Here is an 8,636-nt window from a genome sequence, read left to right as displayed (position 1 = left end):
AAACCGATATATATAATAGCCCAGATTTTTCTCAGACTGAATTCTCGTGTTTGGTATGGTGATTTAGTTTGTATATGTATATAAAGAGATGTGGGAATGATGAGAACTCAGTTTAACAATAAATGGGAAGTAAACAGTAAAGATAGGCTAAGGGAAATTATCTCCTCATAATAAGAATCTTCCCAAAATAGGGAAATTGAGTTTCCTTGGCACAAAAATGTTTTTCGAGACTAAAATGACATTATATGAAATTGAAAAACCCTATGAGAATATGAGAAGAAGGTTAAAAGTGAAATTCAGAAGGGAAACAAAGAATTTTGTTAAGTATGAAAATGTTTATTCTTGGTTATTTGGTGAAAATGACCTTTTGTGATAAAGACATTTTCCAAGCCTCCAATTAGTGGAATTTTCAACTGAAATTTTGATGAGTATATATGTGATAAAAAGGTTGTAAATTGAGAAAAAATTTTACAGTAAGAAAAACGAGAAAAAAATGAAGTGCAAGAAAGTTTTTGCTCGAGAAACCCTAACATAACCTAACCAAAATACATGAAATTTGAAGCCTAAATTTGGGGTAGAGCAAGCAAAGACATAAGGGAAGGGAGATATCAAAAGAGAAAAATTTTAGAGGAGAAAAGTTGGGAGAAATAAATTAAAATTTGATAGGTAAGGGAGCGAGTTACAGTTTTGGTCTTTTGGGTTTAGAGTGGGCCTTATATAGACCTAATGAGGTACAATTAAGCCCAAATTTTGATGGTACGTAGCTGAAAGGAAAATGAACATGTGAAGTTATAGTCAACCAAGAACTCTTTAGACTTAAGGGAGAAGTGGCACCTTGAAATGAAGGCATGGGAGGAGATTTGAGCTTTTGAGGTCTTTTGAGCTTATGGGTTTTGATTGGGCCTTAGATGGGTCTAATGATTGAGCCTAAGTTTGGATGGTAGTCATTTAAAAGGAGGAGGAACAAGTGAACCAAAAATGGGTCAAGAACTCTTTAGATTTAGGCTTGAAATGATGGCTTGAAGTGAAAACATGGCCAAGGCTTGCAGTTTTGGGCCCTATGGACTTAAATGGGCCTACGGTGACTCTAATGGGCTCCAATTGAGTTCAAATTTTGTCACTAAGTAGCTAAAAACTAGATAAGGGACTGGAAGCAAGTGGAGGAGTATAGAAGACTCTAGATCAAATATTTAGTGGCATGAAAGGATAAAGATAAAGTTTGAAGTGGTTTAGGTGGTAAAGTCACTACTTGTCACATGTTTTCCCTCTGGCCACCATAATGGATCCCCTTCAGCAATAAATAGGAAATAGAAGAAGGGAAGAGAGGCATGAGAGGCTTAAATCAAGGAAAGAAATAAAGCAATAAAATTTTAGAGTATCGTATTACTATATGTTGTAAATTTCATGAGATGTAGCACTTTTGTGCATTTTTATATTAATGAAAGATATGATGTTTGAAGGTAATTAGTACTAACCTTATTGCGGAAGCAATAGGAGCAGATGCTCGCTTATTGCCCATAAGAACGATTCGCCCTTGTTGAAGCTCTTGATTACCTATGTCTTCTCCCGGATACTACTAAAGTATCGGGTTATATTTACATCTCAAAACCTAAGTCTATTGATGGCCTAACTTAACGTGGGAGATTAAATGATAGTATCATATTTTACTAGGTGCAATCTTTTTATTGATAAACATGAGCAATTTTTTCTTTTATAGGCTCATAAAGAGTCGTTATTTCATTGATGCACATCCTTGGAAAATAGGGAGTTGAGTAGGAAGTGGAACTGACCACAACTCTTTTTGTGGCTATTGTGAGCATTCCTAATATCATGCAACATCTCTTACTCAGTCACACAAGACACACTAACCACAACATATTACCACATCAATATATCTCTCACGCTTCATATAGAAAATGGGGCGTGCAACGAAAAAGTAATAAGCGGTGTTATATTAAGTCACTATTTAACTAATACAACACTTTCATATTTATAATACTCCATATCATTTGAACATCAATATTGGCATACACTGTCCCTCTATGCTATAATTATATTACTTAGTTATATATAAAATATAACCACTTGAGCTTATGTGATGATGTCAAAAATATTTTTTCTTAGACAGTCATGACAATCTATCTCAACTTGACTACTTTTTTAACATATTCTGTTGGATCGTATATATTGTGGCTCTTTGAAACATATTAAAGTAGCAATACCAAATCTTGACTTTATATGATAGCTCAAAGTCGAAGGGTATCATATAAGGAGAACACAAAGAGTCCATATGTTTCACACAATGACAAACTAGGGAATCATTTTGTCACTCCCTATATTAATCGTCATATAACACTTACAATATAAAATTTGTGTCACAACATAGTTTCCACTAAGTTGGGTATATCACTCTTTTATGTCGTGTAAATCATAAGTCCAAATACTATTCAAGTATCTAACTTGAGCCACTTGATCAACATACTCAATATGTGATGTGATACATGAGATTTGGTTCTAAGGCTTTAATATGAAATCAGATATATTTTATACTCAACTCTCTAGAATCTCATCTTAGACATTATAAAACGATTATAAAATCTTCATATTTTGTCATTAATACAACACAAGTATAAAAATAGTTCGTAGTACACATTTAACGCCAATATGACTTACTATTATCCTACCCACTACTCACGTGTTAGGGAGATGACCCATGTGATGAAGTCGATCATAAAGCCTGGTGGTATTATTATGTGCTTAGTCATTTAATTATGCTCACGAACATTTTACAAGAAAACAATAACTTTTATTTCATAAATACTCAATACACAAAAATATATGTCCATTACATATTAAATCTCAATCAAAAACTAAAGTCTATGCAAACCTACACTCTTGACATGAGTCTAAAAAACATCTCTAGGTATAGGTTTAGTCAAAGGATCATCAACCATTTTCCTAGTGGATATATACATAATGACAACCTCCTCTTTTCTGATGGCGTCTCAAACGAAATAGTAATGTCTCTTAATATGTTTGGTTTTCCTATGAAATTTCATATGCCGAGCATATTAGATAGTAGCAATGTTATCAAAATGCATTTTTACAAGTTCATCAACTTTATGGGTGATGTTTAGATCCTACAGAAAGCTTCTCAACGAAATTACCTTTTGTACAATAAGGCAACTAGCAACATATTCCTCCATTGTAGATAAAGTAATATAATCTTGTTTTTTACTACGCCAAGATATGGAGCCCCATCAATGAAAAAAACTTACCATGAGGTCGACTTAGACTCTTCCAAGTTGCCGCCCCCAACCTACATATGAATATCCTTTCAACTTTAAACCCCATTCTTGATAACAGAGAACTAGGTCATTTGTACCACGAAGGTAACGCAAGATTCTTAATTGTTTGCCAATGAGCAGGTCTAATGTTGCTTTGATAATGACTTGCTAAACTAACTACAAAACAAATATCTGGCCATATACACAATATGACATACATCAAACTGTCTATTGCACTAGCATAAGAAACGTTGCTCACTTTCTTTTTCTCTTCATCTGTCTTTGGGCACTGGTTAAGACTTAAGGTTAAACCATTCTCAATAGCAGTGTTAGCGGGTTTAAAGTAATGCATCCAAAATTGTTTCAAACCTTTCTTAATATATACTTCCCAGCACAGTCTTAGAAGTTTCTTGGGATGATCTCTCATTATTTTCATGCCAAGAAAAAACCTAGCTTCACCCATGTCCTTCATCTCGAAAACAAAGGACAACCATTGCTTGGTGGCATTGATAATCTCTATGTTGTTTTCAGCTAATAGTATGTCATCAACGTATAAGGAAAAAAACATGATCCATCTTGTTGTTTTCTTAACATACATACAATGATCTTCATCAATCATGGATAAGTCAAATGAAGTAATGATTTCATGGAATTTAAAATACCATTGATTGAAAGATTGCTTAAGACCATATATGGACCTTTAAGATGACAGACTTTGTTTTCTTGACTTTTTGAGACAAACTCAATAGGTTGATTCATATATATCTTTTCTTCAAGTTTGTTATTGAGGAAAACTGTTTTTATATACAATTAAAACAACTCCAAGTCCAAATGGGCAACTAGACTAGAAGAATGCGAATAAAGGCAAATCTCACTATAGAAAAAAAAAGTCTATTCATAGTCTATACCCTTAATTTTGGTAAAACCTTTCACATTAGTCGGACTTTAAACTTTTCAATCGATCCATCTGCCCCATAATTTATCTTAAAAACCCACATATTTTTAATCAATGTTAAGACGACAAATCAACTAACTCCCAAACTTTATTTTTTGTCATCGAGTCCATATCATCTCTTATAGAATCAATCCACTCTTTACTGTTTGGTGAATTCATAATCTTCTTAAAGGAGGTGAGTTCCTTAATTTCTAAAGGAGTACAAAAAAAATATCTCATTCCATTTGAAAATATTGTTGAAAATTTTTTTTACGTTTACTCATTCGAATTTTAAGACCTTTATCACCTGCTTGACTACATGATAAATCTCTCCTACTGTCCCTTGTTGACAAGGGATTTAAAACTTAGGCAAATATTAAAAACTCATATCTTAAGGACTAACTGCATTTTTCAATAGATTATCATTTGCAGGCAAGTTTTCACTATCTAGGATAGTAGGATCTCTATCTTTTTAATTTAGTGGAATCTCACTATCCATGGTGACTTAGTAGGTTCTCAATACCCCCTCTCACCAATAGATAGTTTCATGTCTTCTTATGACTTATACAGTTCAAAATTTTATTTTGTTTTACCAATACTTAGGAACTCATCCTTAAGAAAATCAACATTGTGGGAGACAATTTCTATCATGCCACCATTCGGGTGTTCTCCAAATATTAATTTTGAATGTTTGGGATATCTAATGAACGCCATCTTAATTACTCTTGGACCGAGTTTTCTGTGCTTGTAGGTTGGGTTATGCGTATAGTCTGTCAAACTCTAAAGACGTAAATGATCCAAAATAGGGTTTTTGTCATTGTATAACTCATATGGAGTGACAGGTACGCTTTTACTTGATATACAGTTAAGGATGTAGGTTACTGCAAGCAACACACCTCCCCAAAAAATTAGTAGAGAAGTTGTATGTGATTCCTTCGCTCTGTAACACTATTTTATTATAGAGTATGGGGAATTGTAAGTTGCCTATATATATCATTTTTCTCACAATATTCTTTGATCATATTAGAAAGATATTTTCAACCACGATCTATTTGAAGAGTCTTTACTCTTCGATCCATTTAATTTTTAACTTCTCTTATAAAATATTTGAACATATCTAGTGCTTCATAGCGGTGAGATATTAGATACAAATACCCATATCATAAATAGTAATCTATAAAAGTGAGAAAGTATATGACACTATGAGGTGCTTTGATATTTAAAGGCTAACAAATGTCAGAATGAATTAATTCTAAGGGACTTACTGCCTTTGACGTCTTACCAAAAGGCTTCTTACTTGCTTTACTAGTTAAGCATGACTCACATTTGAGAAACTTAACCTTAAAAATCGGTTCAAAAAAACTCTTTTAGCCAGTTTACTCATTCGATCTTGACCAATTTAGCCAAGTCTAACATGCCACTTAACAGATTTAGAATCACAATCAAAGTGAGAAACGTAAGCAAACATATAATTATTATAAATATAATCATTCAAGTCAAGAATAAAAAAATTGTCTCTTAAAGACCCATGACCAAACACATCACCGTGATATAAAATGTCTAAAGTACCAGACTTAAAATTAATAAAGAATCTAAATTTTAATAAGGAAATAACTGAAAGTAAACAACATCGCACCCTGAGAGCATAGAGAGTATCATGAAAGAACAAAGTATTTTCTCCACGTAGCTTGAGTTGGTATGTTCCAAATCCAAGGACGTCCTCTTCTGTAACGCCCAGAAATTTGAAAAAAAAAAATTATTATTATTTTATTATTAATTATTTTAATTAGGGTTAAAAAAAAAAACCACGTCAGCAGACCCAGTCAGCAGTCCCAGCCAACCAGGACCTGCCACATGGCAAAACCACGTCGACTGGGGACGAGCCACGTTGGCAATCCGCGTACGTGCGATCGGACGACCCAGATCAAGCGTGCGTACGGACGGCCCAGATGCAATCGCACGGACGGTCCAGATTCAATCAAAAATGGACGGCCCAGATTAAAACAAAATGGACGGCTGAGATCAAAAGGCAAAAGGGTATAAATAGAACCCCCACACCTGACCACAAAAACCCTAGCTGCCTGCCCTCGTCGGAGAAGACGAACCAGACGCCGGAGACGTCGGCCGCCGCCACCCGCCGCCGCACCGGGGAGATTTCCGACCGCCGATCGAGGTAAATTTCATACCCCCGACTCGTTTTTCCACGCTGATTTTCCCTGTGGCCAAATCGGAGCCAAAATCCTGGCCAAACAGCTGAAAAACACGGCCGAAACCCAGCGTCGCCGCCGCGCCCCTTCTCAGTTTTTGCCTCCGATGAGGCCCTTCCCGGCCTCCGTTTGATGCAATTTTTATATCACCGTGATCACCATTCTTTTCTCTACAGGTTGATCAGAGCCGAATCACCAAAACACGAACTTCACCGGAGAGCCGCCGCACCCGAGAGCACCGCAGCCGTTAAGCTTCGGTTTTCCGTAATTTTTTGGCCCCCCGAGGGCCCTAGGGTTGTTTTATCGCAAGGACCAATGCAAGTGTGGCCGAAAACGGCCAAACCGAGGCGAATCGCCGCCGCTTGCGGCGGCGCCGTCGCCAGAGCACGGCGGAGCCGCCGTGCCGGAATTGCGATATTGGCCAAAAAGGGGCCCTGGGCCTAATTTGGGACTTTTCAGAACACGTGCAGGTACCAGTAGTGTGTTTCAGTTCCTCGGAAAAAATTTAGGGAAAATTAAGGACAACCTGTAGGCGCACTGTGAAGCCGTGTTCGGACCCCGAAACGAGTAAGGACCCCTCACCCTATTTTCTATCACGGTATTAAAGTTCAACAATGATAAAACGGTATTTCTTGAATCAACGAATGTGTGAAATTGCTTAAGGTCGCTAATGGAGTCCGAGTCTAGTGTGTTTGTCGGTTAACTGTTACAGTTTAAAATACAGTATGAGGTTTGATGTTTTCATTTTATAGTTTCGTGTGCATATTTTACTGTTTTATTGATTATGAATTGAATGACTGGGATATTGATGCTGTATGTTGTCTGTTTGGCATAAATTACCGTTTTGCTTGTTTGTATGTGGATTAATGATGCTGACTGAGGAAATAGAGAATGAAAGATTATGTAAATGGGTAATTGTATAATGGGGTCAGCCTGACTAGATATCCTGGGAGATGGTGGACGGACCGGGTCCGTAGGGAACCCTACCGGGATTGTGGTCTCCCATACCGGACGGGGTGTGGAGATCTTATGTGTTTTGGCGCCCATACCGGACGGGGTATGGGGACGGCCCTGGAATCTGATTTCAAGTGTTAAGGGTTAACGGGTAGCGGGACCCCTATGGATCCCCATGGATACTAGTGGGCTGGTAAATGAGGAAAATATGTTGTGTAACGATTGAATTTCAAAAGACTTGATAAGTATTATCTTATACAGTTTATATATGATTTCATGATGATGATAATGTTATTGCTTTCGTATACTGTTTTATGAATTTTACCGAGGTAAGTGGATGATGAAGGATTTATTATTGATAAAAGAATTTGTTGTAAATTATGTTCCATTGGTCTTTTTATATTTTCTACCCACCTTTACCTCCGTGACGGTGAGATATTGTGATATCTTTACTGGGCTAGTGTAGCTCATTCCTTATTTAATAATTTCAGATCAGGAATACATTGTTCCCGAGCCGGTTCCGCAGAAGGACGACGAAGGGGACGCCTAAAGACTCCATAGTCATATTCGTAGCTTTTACTTTCAAGTTTCTCCTTTAGGTAGTTTGATCTTTTATATTTTGTGAGCACGTTTTTGGTTTTAGTGTAAGGGATGTTAATCGAATTTTTAACTTCGCTTCCGCATTTGATATTTTTAATATACATTTCATTTTAAATTTCTGGGGCCGTTACATCTTCGCTGTCGTTGCCCAATAAAATAGTTTTTGAATCCACTGGGACACTGTCGAAGTCCGTGAATCCAACACGATCTTAAACTATATGTTTGTTTGCTTTTGTATCTACAATCTAAATAGGAAGAGAATTAACAACTAATGCATGAGAACAAATAAATCAATCAATAGGCAAAGTAGAGAAAGGTACCTTTTTCGACTCGGGACAATCACAAACGGAGAGACCCTTGTTGCCACAGTTGTCATACTTCACATGCACTATATTTTTATCTCTATGGTCCTTAGCCTTATGATGTTTCACCACATTACTCTTAGGTCCATTGGCTTGAGAAGGGTGTTGACATTTCTTAAATTGTTTGGCACTATTAGGCTTGTTTCCCTTGGGTTTGGTGCTATGTGTAACAAGCACCACATTGGAAGAATTTAATATCTTTTGATGCTCAACCTCCATCTCAATGTGCCTAGCAATTTTAGAGAAAGTATTAATAGTTCACTATAAACCATCAGAAGTTTAAAATTTTTCC

This window comes from Carica papaya, chromosome 6, assembly GCF_054855325.1.
Source record: "Carica papaya isolate Zhongbai chromosome 6, ASM5485532v1, whole genome shotgun sequence".
NCBI classification, from domain to species: domain Eukaryota; kingdom Viridiplantae; phylum Streptophyta; class Magnoliopsida; order Brassicales; family Caricaceae; genus Carica; species Carica papaya.
This window is presented reverse-complemented; position numbering follows the sequence as displayed.